Source organism: Balaenoptera physalus (genome assembly GCF_965194825.1).
Source record: "Balaenoptera physalus genome assembly, chromosome: 6".
NCBI classification, from domain to species: Eukaryota; Metazoa; Chordata; class Mammalia; order Artiodactyla; family Balaenopteridae; genus Balaenoptera; species Balaenoptera physalus.
This window is the reverse complement of record NC_138885.1, coordinates 103,747,479-103,770,612: the sequence shown is the minus strand read 5'-3', so window position 1 is coordinate 103,770,612 and position 23,134 is coordinate 103,747,479. Positions and strand designations below refer to the sequence as shown.

Genomic DNA, 23,134 nt, shown 5'->3' with positions numbered 1-23,134 from the left:
CTGTAGGCCAGCCATAAGATATGGAAGCAGAACTGTAGGAATGTTTAAAGAAATAAAAAATATACAGAGAAATGTTAAAAATAAAGAGACTTTAAAAAATGTACCAAACAAATACTAATCAAAGAAAGATGAAGTAGCTATATCATAAAAAACAGACCACAAAGCGAAGCATTACTAGAAACAGAGAAGTTTGAGGTAAAGAAGAAAGTGTGTAAAATAAAAATGAATGAGAGCAGCAGATTTTAAAAGGAATTTCTTTATATTTCACTTTCAAAACAAAGTCTAGAATAACCACTTTTTTGTAATCTTTGACCCAACAATGTCAATTCTTGAGTTTTATCCTAAAAAAATAATCAGAGATATGAATACAGCTTTTACATGTAAGGATTTACCTCGTGGAATTATTTAAAACAATAAAATAATGGAAATAACCATACTGAGTACATGTAAGGAGGTAAAATCATTATGTAATATACAAATAATGAAGTATTATAAGGACATCACATCTAGTGTGTCTGAAGAATATATACTGTCATGAGAAATGCTTATATGTTGTTAGAAGAAAAATAAATGTACAAAAGTAGATAAAAATGTGTAAAAATATATATTAGCACTTTTACATGAAAAAATGTATATAAAGTCATTCCAATATTCTCTTAAATATATACTGTATATATGTGTATACAAACATTGAAAGAAAATTAAAAGGACAGTATTGATTATTAAAGTTGGTTTAAAATTTATAAAAATTTTAAAAAGAAAAAATAGAAAAGATTACTACAAATGATGCTTCAATTCATCTAGTTGATATAACAATTCTAAACTTATAAGCATCTAATAAAATAGCTTAAAAATGTGTAATGAAAAAATGGATTAAATTGTAGGAAAAGACTGAAAAATCCATCAACTTACTCAAGTACTGATATTGACCAAAATATAATATAGATACAGAAGATCTGAATATATGAAAATCAAACTGTATTAAATATATATGAAATTCTGAACTCCAAAATTAGAAAATACACATTCTTCTCAAGTATACAGACTTATAAAAAGGGACCATATACTAGTTGATAAAGAACTTGTATATTCGGATAAAAGTTAAGCTGTTAAAACCGAGACTTCTCTAAAAGGGTGGACTGAAACAAACGTAAAATAATCCTCTCACAAGTAATCCTCCCAAGGTGAGTGATCAAATTGATGCACAGCTGAGCATGATGGCCCAGGATTCCTCTCCTTTTTTCTCCATCCATTTAGGACACTGTCTTGGTCTGTCTGCATGGTCAAAGATAGGTTACAGGCACTTCCTTGATCCATATAAATTGAAGATAAATGAGTATAAAGCAGTTCGAACCTGATGCTACTTTAAGAACAAGACCATGGAAGTGGCACTTGTATCAGTGTCATATAATAAGCAACCATAATATCTCAGTGGTACATAACAAGAAGATTTATCTGGCTCATGTACTGTGGGTCAGCTGGAGATGAACTGATATGGACTGGGCCCAGTTATGGCAGCACTGATCCTCATGTCTTTCACTGAACCAGAGGCTAGCTGAGACATGTTCTTCTCATTCCATGGCAGAGGTACAAGAGAGTAAACCAAAATGTGCAAGCACATCCAATCCTCTGCTGTGTCAGAGGATCAAGTTATGATTGGCCAAAACATACATAAGTACATAATCAAGCTCTGCATTAGTGATCAAAGTAGAATCCTCCCTTGAAAATAAGGGCAAAGTGAAAGTATTTCCGAAAAATAATTTCATAGGCACACACCAAGTAAGGGCATATTCTATTGGCAAAATTTATTGTTATGGTCACATATAGGTGTGAAGGAAACTGAGAAATATAAGGTCTAACTACATGGCTAGCTATATCATGAAAACCATGGAATAAAGAAAATATGTTTCAGTGGAGAACTAGCAATCTCTACCACAACAGCTCCCAACATATTTTAAGAATTGGTTTTATACAGCTTATGTGCTCTGACCATGATTTCTTTTAACTAGAAATATATAATAACCAAAAAGAAAAGATAACCCCCAAATCATGCATATGTAAATTTGAAAATGTCCTCTAAAACAACCATGGGACAAAGAAGAAATCATAATGGAAATCTTAAAATACTTCAGACTGAGCAAAAATTAAATTGCTACATATAAACACCTGTAGTATACAGTTATAGTAGTATTTAGGAGGAAATTTATAATATTAAATATTTAGAATAGTGGAAAGGCCAAAAATTAATAAGCTATGTATCCTAATTAAGAAGTGGAAAAAAAAAAAAAGAATAAACCCAAAGAGTGTAGTCATAAGGAAATCATAACAATGAAAGCACAAGTAATGAAAAAAATAGGCATATAATAGAGAATCATAAAACTCAAAAGTTGGATCTTTCAAAATACCAATAAAATTCATAAATCTCCAAGAAGACAGATGAGAGATGGGGGAGAGTCTGGGAGGGGGGAATTTTAAGAAGGGAGGAAATAGATATCAAATATAAAATGAGAATATAACTATGGATTTATTAGGGACTTAAAAAATTAAAAATGCAACAAATACCTTTATGCTGGTAAATTCAAAACTTAGACAAAATGGTTATATTCATGTAAATATATTACTTTATAATTTAACAAAATTGATTCAAGAAGAGATAACTGCTAGAATTCTATTATATTAAAAAATCCAGGGGCTTCCTAAGGCGGTCCAGTGGTTAAGTCTTCGCCTTCCAATGCAGGGGGGTGAGGGTTCGATCCCTGGTTGGGGAGCTAAGATCGCACATGCTTTGGGGCCAAAAAACTAAAACATAAAACAGAAGTCCAAAGCAATCTACAGATTCAATGCAATCCCTATCAAACTGCCAATGGCATTCTTCACAGAATTAGAACAAAAAATCTTACAACTTGTATGGAAACACAAACGACCCCAAATAGCCAAAGCAAACTTGAGAAAGAAAAATTGAGCTGGAGGAATCAGGTTCCCCAACGTCAAACTATACTACAAAGCTACAGTAATCAAGACAGTATGGTACTGACACAAAGACAGAAATATAGATCAATGGTACAGGATAGAAAGCCCAGAGATAAACCCACGCACATATGGTCACCTAATTTACGACAAAGGAGGCAAAAACATACAATGGAGAAAAGACAGCCTCTTCAATAAGTGGTGCTGGGAAATCTGGAGAGCTACTAGTAAAGGAATAAAATTAGAACACTACCTAACACCATACACAGAAAGAAACTCCAAATGAATTAAAGACCTAAATGTAAGACCAGACACTATAAAACTCTTAGAGGAAGACATAGGGAAAACACTCTTTGACATAAGCCACAGCAAGATCTTTTTTGACCCACCTCCTACAGTAATGAAAATAAAAACAAAAATAAACAACTGAAACCTAATGAAACTTAAAAGCTTTTGCACAGAAAAGGAACCCATAAACAAGACAAAAAGACAACCCTCAGAATGGGAGAAAATATTTGCAAATGAAACAACAGACAAAGGATTAAACTCCAAAATATACAAACAGCTCATGGAGCTCAATAACAAAAAAACAAACAACCCAATTAAAAAATGGGCAGAAGACCTAAATAGACATTTCACCAAAGAAGACATACAGATTGCCAAGAGGCACATGAAAAGATGCTCAATATCACTAATTATTAGAGAAATGCAAATCAAAACTACAATGAGGTATCACCTCACACCAGTCAGAATGGTCATCATCAAAAAATCTAGAAACAATAAATGCTGGAAAGGATGTGGTGAAAAGGGAACCCTCTTGCACTGTTGGTGAGAATGTAAATTGTTACAGCCACTATGGGGAACACTATGGAGGTTCCTTAAAAAACTAAAAATAGAACTACCATATGACCCAGCAATCCCACTACTGGGCATATACCCTGAGAAAACCATAATTCAAAAAGAGACATGTACCACAATGTTCATTGCAGCACTATTTACAATACCCAGGGCATGGAAGCAACCTAAATGTCCATCAGATGAACGGATAAAGAAGATGTGGCACATATATACATGGAATATTACTCAGCCAAAGAAAGAAACGAAATTGAGTTATTTGTAGTGAGGTGGATGGACCTAGAGTCTGTCATACAGAGTGAAGTAAGTCAGAAAGAGAAAAACAAACGCCATATGCTAACACATACATATGGAATCTAAAAAAAATGATACTGATGAACCTAGTGGCTGGGCAGGAATAAAGATACAGACATACAGAATGGACTTGAGGACACAGGGGAGGGGGAAGGGTAAGCTCTGACGAAGTGAGAGTAGCACTGACATATATACACTACCAAATGTAAAATAGATAGCTAGTGGGAAGCAGCAGCATAGCACCGGGAGATCAGCTCAGTGCTTTGCGACGACCTAGAGGGGTGGGATAGAGAGGGTGGGAGGGAGGCCCAAGAGGGAGGGTATATGGAGATATATGTATACATATAGCTGATTCACTTTGTTGTACAACAGAAACTAACACAACATTGTAAAGCAATTATACTGCAATAAAGATGTAAAAAAAAAAAAAAAAACCAGAAACAATATTGTAACAAACTCAAAAAAGACTTGAAAAAAAATTTTTAAACCTGAATCCATAGTATAAAATATTCCCATAAATACATAGTAGCTCCTATTAGTTTCATCTAAGAGTTCTACCCATACATTTAAGGGTAGATATAAAAACTCAAAGAAGAGAAAAAGAGGGAATATTCGGCAACTCATATAATGATACCAAAATTATAAAAAGACAGTGACTAAAAAGGAAAATTAAAGGCCAGTTTTATTCAAAAAATAGAAGTAAGCATCCTAAGAAAAAACAATGAACTAGATCCAGTAATATATACATCATATAACACATGATGAATGAGTTAGTTTCATCCCAAGAATGAAAGAGAATGTTACATTAGAAAGTCCATCATGTCATTTACATTAAAATGTTAATGGAGAAAATCATCTCAGAGGCAGAACATTAAATATTCATTCATGATAAAATTAAAATTAACACTTAAACATGATAAAAAACTTATCATTCATTTATGATTAAAAAATTAACACTAACTCGTGATAAAACACAAATAAACTTAGCAAATATAGAAGTAAACTTTTTTAACCTAATAAGGAATATCTACCAAAGACTTATAACAAATATCATCTCCTGTGCTGAAACATAAGAAGCGTTCCCTCTAAAATAAAAAACAGGATAGGAATGCCTGTTCCAATTTCTTCAATTTAACCATTCTCTAGAGGTCCTAAACAATGCACAAAAATAAGAAATATACATAAAATTTTCCAGGATCAGAAGAGGAAAATCACAACTATCATTGTTTATAGATAATATCATTATTTGCAAGGAAATTTTTTTAAAAAAACTTCTTGCAACAGAGAGTTTAGCAAGGTCATTATATTTAAGATCAACTTAGAGTAATCAATTTCATTTCTATGTAACAGTAACAAACAGAACATGTATTTCTCAGTTATTCATTCATTTAAACACAAATATTTGTGGAGTACTTAATATTGGCCAGTCATGTTTTTGGCACTGAGAATACAGCAGTGAATAAAGCAGATAAATATACCTGTTCTTGTGGAGCTTACATTCTAGTGGGGAAGAGATGCAATAAACAAGTTAAAAAGTACAACACAGAATGTAAGAGAAAGATATGTAAGATGTGTAAGGAGAAAAAACAAAACAAAAGCAGGAAAGAGATCCAGGAAGGAAAAGGGAATGAGGGGCAGCATTAAAATTTAGATTGGGTGGCTATAGAAGGTCTCTCTAAAAGGAGACATTTAACTAAAACTTTAAAGGAAGTGAGGGGATGAGCCTGTCAGTTATCTCTACATCAATCTATAAAACCAAAGCTATGCTAATAAAAGTCTCAAGAAAAAAATTTTTTAGGAATTTGGTAAACCCATTTTAAAATTTATGGAGAACTACAGAATAGCAATACGCTTCTGAAGAACAAGAATAAGGTTGAGGCAATCGCCCTAAGATATATCCAAACTTATTAAATACTACAATAATTTAAAAGTACGGTGTATTGTATGATATCACTTATAGGTGGAATCTAAACAAGTTAAAACTTTTTTGAAAAAGGGAGTAAACTGGTGGTTACCAGGGGATGGGGGGTGGAGTGAGGGTAATGGTGTTGAGAATACAAACTTGTAATGAGTAGTAAATAGCCATGGAGATCTAATGCACAGTATGATGAATATAGACAATAATATTGTACTATAATAATGTAATGTGATAAATATCGTTATACTGACAATCAGCTTATAATATATAAATGTATCTAAGTAACACAAGTAACACTTTGTCTACCTTAAACTTACACAATGTTACATGTCAAATTTATTTTAAAAAATATGGTACTGACAAGAAAGTAAACAAATTCACCAATGGAACATAAAAGAAAGTCCAAAAGCAAACCAGTGTATACACAGAAACCAGTTAAATGACAGAGCTGGTATTTGCAGACCATTGGGAAAAAGAAGAACCATATAACAAATTGTGCTGAAATAGGCAATTATCTGAGCGAAACCAAGTGAAACTGGATCCTACTACACTCCACATAAAAAAATTCAATTTCAAGGTAATTTCAATATTGCAACTGGAAAGCAAAATTTTATGATGAGACATCCAATCAAGACTAGATGGAGTAGACTTATCTCTCCCCCTGCTCTTCCCTAAGAACAACTATAAACCATGGAAATAACGCAAGGCACAAGAAAAGCAGAACTCTGAACGGGGGAAATAGGAACGTAAACTAATAGTTCTAGATACCAGGATTAAAGGAAGAGCATAGTGGTAGGACATTTTACCATTCCCTACTGAACAGAAGGTGACTCATGTCTGACCCCTAACCTAGAAACAAAAGGTAATGTATTCTCTTACCATAATCAAATCAAACTAGAAATCAGTAACACAAAGACAACAGGAAAATCTCTTAAACACATGGAAATTAAACAACACACTTCTAAATAATCCAAAGGTCAAAGAGCAAGTCTCAAAGAAAATAAAAATAAAAATACATGGAACTGAATGAAAATGAAAGTATATCAAGATAGGGGGCATGCAGTTAAAGCAGTGTTGAGAGGGCTATTTATAGCACTATATGCTTATATTACAAAAGAAGAAATGGCTCAAATTAATAATTTAAGTTTCTAACTCAAAAAGGAGCACAAGAAACTCAGAGCTGGAGGAAGAATAAAAGAAATAATACAGATAAAAGCAGAAATCAATGAAATTGAAAATAAGAAAACAATTCAGAAAATCATGAAACAAAAAGGTAGTTCATTTTTTTTAAAAGTCAGTAAAATTGATAAAATTCTACCTAGGAAGAGTGACAAAAATAAAAAGGCAAAAGATACAAATAACAAATATCCAAAACACTGGAATAGAGGATCTCACCATAGATCATACAGTTATTAAAAGTATAACAATAGAATGTTATGAACAACTTTATACTCATAAACTTAACAAGTTCAAAAAAACACAACCAAAACTCAATTAAGATGAAATAATCTGAATAGCCCTATAACCATTAAAAAGATTAAATTTGTAATTTAAAAGACCCCCAAAAAGAAATCTTCAGGCCCAGATGGTCTTTGGAGAATTCTACCAAATATTTAAAAAAGAATTAACAACTACTAAGAAAGAAAAATAACTATTGATCCATGCAACAGCTTGGATGAATCTTAAGGGAATGATGCTGAGTACAAAAGTCAACTCCAAAGTTAAATACTGTATGATTCCATTTAAATAACAATCTTGAAATGACAATATTATATAGCTGGAAAAGAAATTAGTGGTTTCTATGATTTGGGATTAGAGGGAGTGGAATAGAGAGAGAAAAGTGGACATGACTATAAAAGAGCAACACTAGGGATGCTTGTGGTGATGGAACTCTTCTACACCTTGATTGGATCAAGGTCAATTGGGGATTGTGATATTGTACTTTAGTTTTACAAGATGCTACAACTGAAGGAAAGTAGATAAAGAATATACAAGATCTCACTGAATTATTATTTACAACTGCATGTGAATCTACAACTATCTCAAAATAAAAAGGTTGGTTTCAAAAAAATTAAAGACATTAGTAGAAAACAGAAAAATTTAAATAAATTCTATAGATTAAATAGAATTGTATCAATGTTAATTTCTTGATTTAAATATCAGGAGAGGGACCTTCAAGATGGCAAAGGAGTAAGATGCAGAGATCACCTTCTTCCCCACAAATACATCAAAAATACACTACATGTGGAACAGCTCCTACATAACACCTACGGAATGCTGGCAGAAGACCTCAGACTTCCCAAAAGGTGAGAAACTCCCAACTACCTGGGTAGGGGAAAAGAAAAAAGGAAAAACAGACACAAAAGAATAGGGACGGGACCTGCACCTCTGGGAGGGAGCTGTGAAGGAGGAAAAGTTTCACCACATGAGGAAGCCCCTTCCTTGGTGGAGACGGGGGCGGGGGGGAAGCTTCACAGCCATGGATGACAGCACAGCAACAGGGGTGCAGAGGGCAAAGCAGAGAGATTCCCGCACAGAGGATCGGTGCCGACCAGCACTCACTAGCCTGAGAGGCTGGTCTGCTCACCCACCAGGGCGGTTGGGGGCTGGGAGCTGAGGCTGGGGCTTCAGAGGTCAGATCCCGGGGAGAAGACTAGGGTTGGCTGTGTGGACACAGCCTGAAGGGGGCTAGTGCGCCACAGCTAGCCGGGAGGGAGTCTGGAAAAAACTCTGGAACTGCCTAAGAGGCAAGAGACCATTGTTTCGGGATGCGCAAGGAGAGGGGATTCAGAACACAGCCTAAACGAGCTCCAGAGATGGGCGTGAGCCACAGCTACCAGTGCAGACACCAGAGAATGGCATGAGATGCTAAGGCTGCTGCTGCAGCCACCAAGAAGCCTGTGTGCAAGCAGAGGTCACTATCCACACCTCCCCTCCCAGGAGCCTCTGCAGCCCACCATTGCCAGTGCCCCATGATCCAGGGACAACTTCCCCGGGAGAACACACGGCACACCTCAGGCTGTTGCAACGTCATGCCTGCCTCTGCCGCCTGAGGCTCGTCCTGCATTCCATATCCCTCCATCCCCCTGACCTAAGTGAGCCAGAGTCCTCTAATCAGCTGCTACTTTAACCCCGTCCTGTCTGAGCGAAGAAGAACAGACACCCTCAGGCGACCTACACGCAGAGGCTGGTCCAAATCCAAAGCTGAACCCCAGGAGCTGTGTGAACAGAGAAGAGAAAGGGAAATTTCTCCCAGCAGCCTCAGGAGCAGCGGATTACATCTCCACAATCAACTTGATGTACCCTGCATCTCTGGAATACCTGAATAGACAACAAATCATTCCAAAATTGAGGCGGTGGACTTTGGTAGGAACTGTAGACTTGGGGTTTGCTTTCTGCATCTAATTTGCTTTGGGTTTTAAGTTTATTTTTGTTTAGTATATACAGCTTATTACCACTGGTAGATTTGTTTATTGATTGGGTTGCTTTTTTCTTTTCTTTTTTTTTTTTATAATACATATTTTTTCCTTTTTCTCTTTTTGTGACTGTGTATGTGTATGCTTCCTTGTGTGATTCTGTCCGTATAGCTTCGCTTTTACCATTTGTCCTAGGGTTCTGCCTGTCAGTTTTTTTTTTTTTTCATTTTGTATAGTTTTTAGTGCTTCTTATCATTGGTGGATTTCTTTTTTGGTTTGGTTGCTCTTCTCCTTCTTTCTTTTTTCTTTTTTTTTATTACTTTTTAATTTTTTTTATTTTCAGTAATTAATTTTTATTTCTTATTTTAATAACTTTACTTTATTTTATTTTTTCTTTCTTTCTTTCTGTTTTTTTCTCCCTTTTCTTCTGAGCCGTGTAGTTGACAGGGTCTTGGTGCCCCAGCTGGGTGTCAGGCCTGTGCCTCTGAGGTGGTAGACCCGAGTTCAGGACATTGAAGGTCAGAGACCTCCAGGCTCCACGTAATATCAAATGGCAAAAGTTCTCCAAGAGATCTCCATCTCAACGCTAAGACCCAGCTCCACTCAGCAACCAGAAAGCTACACTGCTGGATACCCTATGAAAACAACTAGCAAGACAGGAACACAACCCCATTAGCAGAGAGGGTGCCTAAAAACATAATAAAGTCACAGACACCCCAAAACACACCACCGGACGCGGTCCTGCCCACCAGAAAGACAAGATACAACCTCAACCACCCGAACACAGGCACCAGTCCTCTCCACCAGGAAGCCTACCCAACCCACCAACCAACCTTAGCCACAGGGGGCAGACACCAAAAACAACGGGAACTACGAACCTGCAGCCTGCGAAAAGGAGAACCCGAACACAGTAAGCTAAACAAAATGAGAAGACACAGAAACACACAGCAGACGAAGGAGCAATGTAAAAACCCACCAGGCCAAACAAATGAAGGGGAAATAAGAAGTCTACCTGAAAAACAATTCAGAGTAATGATAGTAAAGATGATACAAATTCTTGGAAACAGAATGGAGAAAATATAAAAAACGTTTAACAAGGACCTAGAAGAACTAAAGAGCAAACAAACAATGATGAACAACACAATAAATGCAATTAAAAATTCTCTAGACAGAATCAATAGCAGACTAAACGAGGCAGAAAAACGGACAAGTGACCTGAAAGATAAAATACTGGAAATAACTACTGCAGAGCAGAATGAAGAAAAAAGAATGAAAAGAACTGAGGACAGTCTCAGAGAACTCTAGGACAACATTAAATGCACCAAAATTCAAACTACAGGGGTCTCAGAAGAAGAAAAGAAAACGAAAGGGACTGAGAAAATATTTGAGGAGATTATAGCTGAAAACGTCCCTAAAATGGAAAAGGAAATAGTCAATCAACTCCAGGAAGCATAGAGAGTCCCATACAGGATAAATCCAAAGAGAAACACACCAAGACACATATTAATTAAACTTCCAAAAATTAAATACAAAGACAAAATATTAAAAGCAGCAAGGGAAAAACAACAAATAGCATACAAGGGAATCCCCATAAGGTAAACAGCTGATCTTTCAGCAGAAACTCTGCAAGCCAGAAGGGAGTGGCAGGACATATTTAAAGTGATGAAAGGGAAAAACCTACAACCAAGATTACCCAGCAAGGATCTCATTGAGATTTGATGGAGAAATGAACACCTTTACAGACAAGCAAAAGGTAAGAGAATTCAGCACCACCAAACCAGCCTTACAACAAATGCTAAAGGAACTTCTCTAGGCAGGAAACACAAGAGAAGGAAAAGACCTACAATAACAAACCCAAAACAATTAAGAGAATGGTAATAAGAACATACATATCAATAGCTACCTTAAATGTAAGTGGATTAAATGCTCCAACAAAAAGACATAGACTGGCTGAATGGATACAAAAACAAGACCGATATATATGCTGTCTACAAGAGACCCACTTCAGAGCTAGGGACACATACAGACTGAAAGTGAGGGGATGGAAAAAAATATTCCATGCAGATGGAAATCAAAGAAAGCTGGAGTAGCAATTCTCATATGAGACAAAATAGACTTTAAAATAAAGACTATTACAAGAGACAAAGAAGGATACTACATAATGATCAAGGGATCAATCCAAGAAGATATAACAATTGTAAATATTTATGTACCCCACATAGGAGCGCCTCAAGACATAAGGCAAAAGCTAACAGCCATCAAAGGGGAAATCGACAGTAACACAATCATACTAGGGGACTTTAACACCCCACTTTCACCAAGGGACAGATCATCCAAAATGAAAATAAATAAGGAAACACAAGCTTTAAATGATACATTAAACAAGATGGACTTAATTGATATTTATAGGACATTCCATCCAAAAACAACAGAATACACTTTTTTCTCAAGAGCTCATGGAACATTCTCCAGGATAGATCATATCTTGGATCACAAATCAAGCCTTGGTAAATTTAAGAAAATTGAAATTCTATCAAGTATCTTTTCCGACCACAACGCTATGAGACTAGATTATCAATTACAGGAAAAAATCTGTAAAAAATACAAACACATGGAGGCTAAACAAGACACTACTTAATAACCAAGAGATCCCTGAAGAAGTCAAAGACGAAATCAAAAAATACCTAGAAACAAATGACAATGAAAATACGACAACCCAAAACCTACAGGATGCAGCAAAAGCAGTTCTAAGAGGGAAGTTTATAGCAATACAATCCTACCTTAAGAAACAAGAAACATCGCAAATAACCAATCTAAGCTTACAGCTAAAGCAATTAGAGAAATAGGAATAAAAAACCCAAAGTTAGCAAAAGGAAAGAAATCATAAAGATCACATCAGAAATAAATGAAAAAGAAATGAAGGAAACGATAGCAAAGATCAATAAAACTAAAAGCTGGTTCTTTGAGAAGATAAAAAATAATGATAAATCATTAGCCAGACTCATCAAGAAAAAAAGGGAGAAGACTCAAATCAGTAGAATTTGAAATGAAAAAGGAGAAGTAACCACTGACACTGCAGAAATACAAAGGATCATAAGACATTACTAAAAGCAAATCTATGCCAATAAAATGAACAACTTGGAAGAAATGGACAAATTCTCAGAAAAGCACAACTTCCAAGACTGAACCAGGATGAAATACAAAATATACACAGATTAATCACAAGCACTGAAAATGAAATTGTGAGTAAAAATTATCCAACAAACAAAAGTCCAGGACAAGATGGCTTCACAACTGAATTCTGTCAAACATTTAGAGAAGAAGTAACACCTATCCTTCTCAAACTCTTCCAAAATATAGCAGAGGGAGGAACACTCCCAAACTCATTCTACGAGGCCACCATCACCCTGATACCAAAACCAGACAAAAATGTCACAAAAATAGAAAACTACAGGCCAATTTCACTGATGAACACATATGCAAATATCCTCAACAAAAAGTACTAGTAAACAGAATCCAACAGCACACTAAAAGGATCATACACCATGATCAACTGGAGAGCTACATGTAAAAGAATGAAATTAGAACACTCCCTAACACCATATACAAAAATAAACTCAAAATGGATTTAATCCATTAAATGTACAGTAGTGTCTGACCTCAATGTAAGGCCAGACACTATAAAACGCTTAGAGGAAAACATAGGCAGAACACTCTATGACATAAATCACAGCAAGATCCTTTCTGACCCACCTCCTAGAGAAATGGAAATAAAAACAAAAATGAACAAATGGGACCTAATGAAACTTAAACGCTTTTGCACAGCAAAGGAAATCATAAACAAGACCAAAAGACAACTCTCAGAATGGGAGAAAATATTTGCAAAGGAAGCAACTGACAAAGGATTAATATCCAAAATATACAAGCAGCTCATGCAGCTCAATATCAAAAAAACAAACAACCCAATCCAAAAATGGGCAGAAGACCTAAGTAGACATTTCTCCAAAGAAGATATACAGATTGTCAACAAACAAATGAAAGGAGCTCAACATCAGTAATCATTAGAGAAATGCAAATCAAAACTACAATGAGGTATCACCTCACACCAGTCAGAATGCCCATCATCAAAAAATCTACAAACAATAAATGCTGGAGAGGGTGTGGAGAAAAAGAAAACCACCTGCATTTTTGGAGGGAATGTAAATTGATACAGCCACTATGGAGAACAGTATGGAGGTTCCTTAAAAACTAAAAATAGAATTACCATATGACCCAGCAATCCCACTACTGGGCATATAGTAATGAGAAAACCATAATTCAAAAAGAGTCATGTACCACAATGTTCATTGCAGCACTATTTATAATAGCCAGGACATGGAAGCAACCTAAGTGTCCATCAACAGATGAATGGATAAAATGATGTGGCACATATATACAATGGAATATCACTCAGCCATAAAAAAACGAAATTGAGTTATGTGTAGTCAGGTGGATGGACCTAGAGCCTGTCATACAGAGTGAAGTAAGTCAGAAAGAGAAAAACAAATACCACATGCTAACACATATATATGGAATCCAAAAAAAAGAAAAAGTGGTTCTGAATAACCTAAGGGCAGGACAGGAATAAAGACACAGACGTAGAGAATGGACTTGAGGTCACGGGGAGAGCGAAGGGTAAGCTGAGAAGAAATGAGAGAGTGGCATGGACATATATACACTACCAAATGTAAAATAGATAGCTAGTGGGAATCAGCCGCATAGCACAGGGAGATCAGCTAGGTGCTTTGTGTCCACCTAGAGGGGTGGGATAGGGAGGGAGGGAGGCAGGAGATATGGGGATTTATGTATAGCTGTTACACTTTGTTATACAGCATAAACTAACATACTATTGTAATGCCATTATACTCCAATAAAGATGTTTAAAAAATAAGATAAAAAAAATAAATATCATATTGTGTTTATGTAAGAGAATGTCTATATTTTTAGGAATTACCCACAAATTATTTGGTAAAAGGAAATATAATAAACAAAATTACTAAAAGAAAATATTCAAGCAAAGCATTCTGATTTTGGCATAGGAAAGGATCTCTTGCGCAAGTGACAATAAGTGTTACCATAAAAGAAAGTATTGATAAATTTACCTACATTAAAATGAAGAACTTTTATCTGGGTTACTTTTTTAAAAATAAAAATCATATATATTTAAGGTGTAAAGCATAAAAAAATGAAGAACTTTTATTCATTAAAGACACTATAAAGAAATAGAAAATATAAGTCACCATCTGTGACAAGATTTCTACATTCATGCAATGGATCAAGGAATGAATACCTAAAATACCCTGCAAATATTCTTCAGAGATCAAGAACCTAATAGAAAAATGGGCAAAAGATATGAACTGACATTTCAAAGAATCTAACATATGAATTGTCTATAAACAAAAGAGAACCTGTTAAATTTAATTATTAATCAGAAAAATGAAAATTAAGACCCCATGAGGTAACATATTTTACTTATTAGATTGGCAAAAATAAAGAACCCTGGTAATACCAAGTACTGGAAAGGACATAGAGTAAGAGGAATTCTATGTATGGGTTTGTAGACATGTCCAACTAATTTGAAAAAGAATATGACATCATTTAGTGAAATGCTCATCTCTCCAGCAATTCCGCTCCTAGATTAATATCCTACAGAAAACTTTGCATATGTGCACCTGGAGGTGTGTACAAGAATATTCATGGCAGCATGTTTATTGGGCCAAGATTTTGAAAACAACCTGAACATCCATGAATAACAGAACAGAAAAGGAAATAGTATGAAATGAATTACAGCCCCATATAAGAATGTGGAAGAATCTTAGAAACAAAACACCAAAAGGAAAAAGCAAGTTGTATAAGACTAGATAGATACATAGTCTATAACTTGCATTTATGTTATTTATATATATATGTAAATACATATAATATATAATTTATACATTTATATATTATAGTCAAATATAGTATATTAGATTAAGGAAATATTACTTGAACACATTTATATTTTAAACTGTAGATATTGATATTGATTGAAGTTTTGAAAATGTAAAAACTTAAGCATTTTTTTCATTGCAATCTCATTTTTGTATTTTCTAAATCCTTCATGCTTATGCATAATTCAAAATAAATAGTAGAGTTAAAAACCTGAGAATAATTAGTATTTCTTAATTACTATCATTCTGATTAACATTCACTTCTTTTTATGTAAAGCAGAATATATTTAGTGTAATAATGTATTTCCATTTATTTGATTTTCTACTCAGAACAGAATTATAAACAAGTTGACTTAATCCTTATATATTTAACATGGCACGATATTATGAATAAATATGTTGATTAATATATTTCCTTAGGGATTTTTAATGAATTATTTCAACTGTTAAAGATATTCAACATTATTATCAAATTATAGGCATTAAAATTTCCATTTGCACGTGGTTTTAGACTTTTTAATGCATTCCATATTTCTAACCTCCAAAAATAATACAAAACTAATTTCCTTTTTTTCAACTTTATGTCTGGTAAATAGAATGATTTAACATTTTAATGTAATATTCATAATTATTGGCCAAATGTCAACCAGATCCTTGTTGATGCCAGAATCACAATACTTCAGGCAAAAGCAGTAATAACTGCTTAGCAATATTCAAGAATACAATACAAAATGCGACTAAACTTGCTCTAATAAGGCAAGGTATCAGCATGTAAATGTGTTTAATTGCTTTTGAAGTGCACCATTAGCATGGCCAGTGTGGCAAAACACAACATGATGACATAACACTGACATACCAGAGTTGAAGGGACCTTTCTCTCCTCTTTACATTTTCATATCACTATATTTAAACCATAATCTATCTCATATAAACACCAACAGATATCATGGCAAAGATATTAAATAAGATTCCATGTTTTCATTAAGTGACTCAAAATATAAAATAGCTCCTAAAGAAGTTGAGAGTTGTGTACAATTTTTATAAGCACAGTAGCACTTTCACACATATAACAGCAAACATGTAAACATTAGAAGATCAGAATTAGCCACCTTAATGCACTAATGTACATATCACAGTGTGGATAAAATCTGAATCAGGGAAACCATACCTACAATCAAAGAAAGCTCTTGCTAAATCATTCAGGCCATTATATAATAAAATGACAAAAATGGTTTAAAAGTAATGAATCTAGACGTCTTAACAGACTTCTATTCAGTGTTACCCATATCATGTTTAACACAAAAGAATAAAATAGTATTAGCAATTCAGTATTATTTATCTTCTCCTGGTAAATACCCTTTTCTACAGGAACACTATCCTTTAATTCATATCAATTCTGTAATAGGCACTGTGCTAGATATATTACATGTGTTATTTCATTGAATCGTGACAAACACCTGTTGATGCACATATTATTCTTCCCAATTTATAAAGATGGAAGCATATAAGTCAAGTAATTTGCCCAGGTTTGTACAAGTAATAAGTGGTAGACCTGGGTTTCATATACAGACTAGGCTTCAAAATAATTCAAACTCTAAAACAGTTTCTGCCAAAGTACATGCTACAGTATGTTAACAGACGCCATGCTGAAGGAAAAAAATGGATTGTGATAGTTAACTCATACAAGGATAAGTTATAAAAGTATTAAATTAAGGATAAAAAATAATTTTCTCCCTTAACAAAACATATATGTGATATATAGAGATACATATATATACATGCACAATTTCTAAGACCTAAAAGAAGTTAGGATAAATGGACAAGTATAAAAACTAATCAATAGCATATGAAAACTCATCCATAGCTTATGAGAAAGTAGTTATTTTAATAACTATATTGGTAGTATAAGCTGGGTTTTGAAAAGCCATTCTTATATTACATGTATTATTGATTAATAAACAAAATTAAATGATTAAAAAATAATGTAACTTAAATTATTAACTGTAATTAAAAGCTATTTTTAGGGAAATATCTAAAATTTAGCTAAAGTTTTCCTTATAATAAGCTCTGAAAAGTTGTTGCTAGACCAGCTTTTGGCTGCGTAAGTAATCTACAAATTTTAGTATAGGCTTTTTAATTGCTCCTTTAATAAGATTCTTAAATTGTATTTAAATATACAGAAAACATGAATATTTCCCAAAATGTAACAGGCATCTATTTCTAAATATGATTTTTAAATATTTAAGATATAAAATATTGTATAAATTTTGTTGTACATATTGCAATGTTTATATATCCTTCCCAACTTGTCTTCTGTTCTTACCCATTTGGATAAAAATTATTAATGTTTTCTTGATAATATTTTTACAATACTTTAAAGCATGGTTTCCAACAAAAACATATAAGGGGTATTAAAACATTAATCTGTGTACAGATAGAAGCATAACAATCTAGATAGGACTTTTTCATTTAAAAGAGCATGTCTATACTCCAACCCCAAAGAGGTGAAGAAATAAATCAGGCAGCAAAAGGATGGAAGGGACAGTTAGCAGGCCCTTATCTTTCCTAATTTTTTCCCCGATTTCTTGAAATACTTTCAGTGGTATGTTTTGTGTTTATGTGTGTGTGTGTGTGTGTGTGTGTGTGTGTGTGTGCTTTATCACTTTTCCTGAATCATCACTGAGTACACAGGTCAGGACACAAAGTGTGTGGTATATTTTTAACATACAAAAATTGTAATCTAGCTCCAAATTTAACTCTTCAGCAAGTAATTAAAGCAACATATTTGAATTACAGTGGATTCCATGTGATTCTCTTTTTTTCCCTCTACAATGAAAAAATACATTCTACATCTAATATTACCTTTTAAAACTATTCAAATCTATATGGAATTCTTCTATTTCGCTTCTCTTTAATAAATATGTTGATACCTTTAAAGTTTCACCTGCATAATCATTCAAAGTCTCATTAAAGTAGTAATTTCTTTCTCTTAACTGTGACTTCTGTGATTGCAAAAGACATTCAATTAACTGCATAATGATTCTTATTTCTTTTAGAGTAAAATATATTTCACAGATAGAAGGAAATTATGTTATAAAGTATAGTCATTTTCACAAAAACTAACCCACTGACTATTTTAGTAACCCACTGATTGGCTTAAAGAGAGAAGAAAAACCACTTTTCCACTATTAACACAATTCGTTTCCTTAATTCAAAAGAAAATAGTCTAAACCGTAAGAATTTACTTTAGAGTACAATCTCATATGTTACAGAAAAATACAGAGAAATTAACATGGCATATCAGGAAGCCAGATGGCTAACTGGCTTGAGAAGTAAAGATATACAATTGTCTAAGGAGGATTAATCCGGTTTACAAAGGCACACTTAAGGAAGAATTATTCAATGCCACATGGAATGGACTATTGGAGAACAGTCTAGGAAGCAGCTAAGGTAGTCCACAGAGACCAGCTTTAGAAGGGTGGGAGTGATAATTAAAAGGAAAAAGGAGTAGTGCAATAGGTGGTTTGAAGGTGGTTTTTGAAAGTCCCCTATAACCTCCACCAGGTTCCCCAAACCCAACCAAAATAAACATTAATTTAAGTAAATTTGTTCTGCGAATGAAGCTTCCAGATAAGTTTGTTAGACCCTTTACAATCATATTTTGAACCCCTAAATCTCCCTTCACCACCCCCACCTCCATTTAAAAATGCAGAACCTGGGCTTCCCTGGTGGCGCAGTAGTTAAGAATCCACCTGCCACAGAAGGGGACACGGGTTAGATCCCTGGTCCGGGAAGATCCCACATGCCTCGGAGCAGCTAAGCCCGTGAGCCACAACTACTGAGCCTGCGCTGTAGAGCCTGTGAGCCACAACAACTGAGCCCACGAGCCACAACTACTGAAGCCCACGTGCCTAGAGCCCGTGCTCCACAACAAGAGAAACCACCGCAACGAGAAGCCTGCGCACCACAACGAAGAGTAGCCCCCGCTCACCGCAACTAGAGAAAGTCCGCACGTAGCAACAAAGACTCAGTGCAGCCAAAAATAAATAAATAAAATAAACAAATTTATTTTTAAAAAGTGCAGAACCTGCCAATTAATGTGAAAAAGGCATCAATGGGAGCTTGGGAGACACTGGAAGGATAGGATCAAAAATGATAATGTCATATTTTTCAACTGACTGAATTAGTAGAATGCAGACACTATTAAAAGGCATTTTTAAAATGAAGAAATTAGCCTATTTATGAAATATGATGATTTGTGAATTGTCATGTTAATTTTGAGGTAATGGTACTATATCAAAATGGAAATTATTATAAATAGCTAAATTATTGGTATAAAGCTGAGTATGGCAATATGTAGGTTTGAAAGTCATCAGCAAAGAAGTTATATTTGAAAATATATTATGGAATTAGAAAAGTCATTTTAGGAATAGCAACTCTATTACATGGATTTAGTGGAGAAAATTAATGTATTCTCAGTTCCAAAAAAGAGTTATAGAATAAAACTGAATTTAATTTGAGTCATCTATAGTATTTATGAAATATTGTCTTTTTTAATGTTTTATTTTGACAACAAGAGCATAGTTTGATAGAAAATCATGAGGAAATATACATAGTAGATAGAGATGATACAGAGAAATCTGAGACAATGCACTTGAAAATCTTGTCTTCAGATTTCCCTTTACTCTGTAAACCTAAAAAGTTGCCTGCTCCTCCCTGTTAAAGGCTAGCAGGCCTCCCTTGACCAAAAGCAATTCAGTCCTCTGCCTTGCAAGACAGCTCATACCCCTCTTACAATATATTCCCCACCCCATCACTGGACAACTAACCAAAATCCATTTAATTCACAATATAACCTAGCCAGGGAAGTACTGACTCTGTTTAGAGAGAAAAAGAACTACTCCCAAAGGAATTGTAGGAATTAGCCAACATGTACCTATGAGTGCCAAGAGAGTACATGTAGGCCTATATTCTGAGGCTGTTGAGGCAAAGGAGGGAGAACATAAAGTTGGAGAAGGGAGAATTTATAAATATGGGACTACTCTCCTCTGACATAGCATTTAGCACCCTGGGAAGGACCCTGGTGTTAGTAAGATGCTAGGAGGGCTCCTAAAAGCTTCAAAAAAGTGATGGCCTAACTAAATAAAGTAGAAATGCCAAATCTACCATGAAAAATAGTGGAAAAAAGCATCAAAAGACTCAGAGAAATGAGCATGTGACAGTGGACATACTATTCAAGGCTGAAAAACCCATGAGATAACCACAGGATGTCCAGAGGCTGTAGTAACTATGAAAGCATCAAAGATTGTGCTGGAGAGGGGGGCAGCAACATCACTGAGAAACTCAGCTGTGGCTCTCCTCTAGGATGATGGTAGATGTTATTAGAGAACCAGGGTCCCTGAAACCAATGGGAATGACAGGAGCCCGTGAAAAGAAAGGTCCGATGGGAGCACATAAATATCAAAAGCAAGGTGGGCACAATTATGGAAGAGATCAAGAGTAGCTATGGGAGAGCCTGATCCAGAGACAGCTAGGGAGATAATTAATAGAATCAACATCCTTACAGGCCAGCAAGGGTAATGCTTGGGAAATATGGGAAGCCAGCAAGGGTAATGTTCAGTCTGTATAACAAGAAGAAATTGAGGATCGATTATCAAGATGCTGAAGGCAGCCATCCCATAAAAAGCCACAATCTCTTGCCTGATTTCCAGACCCGAGCCAGTTTTTACACACTGAACCTTTTGGCCAGGCCTCTAGGAAGAAGGATCCTACAACACAAAAGCAAGTATATATGATAATTTACTCAGACAGCTACACACACAGAAGAAGAAGGACTACCCCACACATTTGAAATTGTTGAAATAGGGTCTAGCATGGTATTGATACTCAAGAATGTACAGTGTTATGATGCCCCCCGTTAGCATTGAGGAATATGGAGACCAGGTAATAAAGTATTGGCTCAGGTCTGGCTCCTGAGATAGGAACCATGAACCCACCTGCTTGTCATTTCCTTAGTCTCCAAATAAGTAATTTGCAAGAACATACATGGTAATTGCCAGAACTCCATCATTAGTTCTTGACCTATGGAATAAGGGTTGCTGTAGTTGGAAATGCCAAGTGAATGGCTCTGAAACTGCTCCCTTCTCTGATCAATATAACCAAAAATAATATTGCAAACTGAGGCAGGGCAGGGGGAGTGTTGGCAGAAATTTGCCAAAGGATGTCGATGTGGCAGTTACCATCATATTCCCATATAATCCCCTACCTTTACATGGCAAAGACAGAAGTAAACGTAACTCCTTTCCCTCAGGGCCATGTAAATTCCTCTATTCGCCATCAAATTATAGTAATCCTGATCATCTTTACTTTCCACTATATAAATGAAATCACCCTAAATGGGTCTGGTGAGCAAGAAGTGGCAAGTACCCTAGATGTCTTAATAAGACACATGTGTGCCAGAGAAGAAATAAACACCAAGAAAATTCTGACTAGAGCATGTTGAGATAATGCTTCTAAACAAAAGGCAAGTTGCTGCTTATTGTATCCTCCATCTTGAACAAAGAATATAGTTTAAATGATGTCTGGACCAAGAAAAGTTTTGCAACAGGTCCAGGGTATGATGCAAGACATCCCACCTGCCCCTTCAGTCTTATAGCCCAGCAGATCCAATGGTGCTCAAATTATCTGTGGAAAATAAGGATGCTGTAAGAAAGACTATAAACAGCTCCAGCAGAACTGCAGTACTGACCTCTAGACTTCTAGAGAAAAGCCATGCTCATCTCTGTTGATCACTATTCCTAACAGTTCTCCTTTAAAAGGAGTCAGATCCCAGTATGATCCTGAGCTCTGGTAGAGACTAAGGACTTATGACCTGAGTTACTTTTCATGAACTAGGAATGCTGTCTGTCCTCAAAGCCATGATTCTGGACATGCAAAAAATCCCAGTTCATCTTAAAAAGGAATAATTATAATTGAAATTGTGCTTGAGCACTTCAGAAAGGCACAAGTAAATTACATGAGCAGGCAGCTTAAAATCCCAAATTTCCACTCTTGTTTCAATGCCATATGTCCTACTATACCTATGGCTTTGTGAGTTCACCATGACCAGGTAACAGAGAAAGAAAAAAAAAAAAATCTAGCCTAGTTTCTAGATGGGCTTGCATGATATGCCATCTCTGCTACCAATGGACAGTCACTGGATTATAATTCTGCCAAAGAGGACCTCCTACTGCTCTGGCCCGAGAAGCTATGAAGTCTTCAAGTATGAAGACTATGCACAGGCTCAGTAACAAGGACTTCCCCTAAGCAAAACTGACTGGCCACCACTCAGCGCTAAATGTCCAGCTTGCCAACAGCAGAAGCCAAAGTGGAACCCTTGTTATGGCACCTCACCATGGGAAGCCAGCCTGCCACCTGGTGGCAGACATTATTTTGAACCTCTCTCATTTTGGAGGGGTTACTGATTTGTTTTCACTGGACAAATATGTATTCATCATATCATGCAAGGTTCACTTAGGAAAACAAAAACCTGACTCTAAATCACCTTCCAAGCCTTCCCCGAAGGGACAGGAGCCATTTACAAGGGCAACTCTTTTACCTCAGACCTTTCAGAGATAATTAGATATTAACTTTGAGTGCATTCCCTTTACTGGAAACATAAAAACACCATCCAATAGTCAGACTAGGAGGTCATGATAGCCTCATGATAAATGGTA

The 23,134-nt window shown here is 35.3% G+C and overlaps 1 protein-coding gene across 2 annotated transcripts in view; it reads right to left on the bottom strand.

Annotated features, from left to right (window-relative positions):
* The window catches only part of SPAG16 (sperm associated antigen 16), a gene marked incomplete at its 3' end in the record, with an annotated part of 901,411 nt that overhangs the window by 803,834 nt on the left and 74,443 nt on the right, over positions 1 to 23,134 (bottom strand). The window contains exon 1 of one of the 2 annotated variants that reach the window (XM_082467475.1): positions 22,055 to 22,062. The exons of the other annotated variant lie outside the window; for it this stretch is intronic. Of the gene's footprint in view, positions 1 to 22,054; positions 22,063 to 23,134 lie in introns of those variants that run through there. 2 annotated transcript variants of the gene reach the window in all.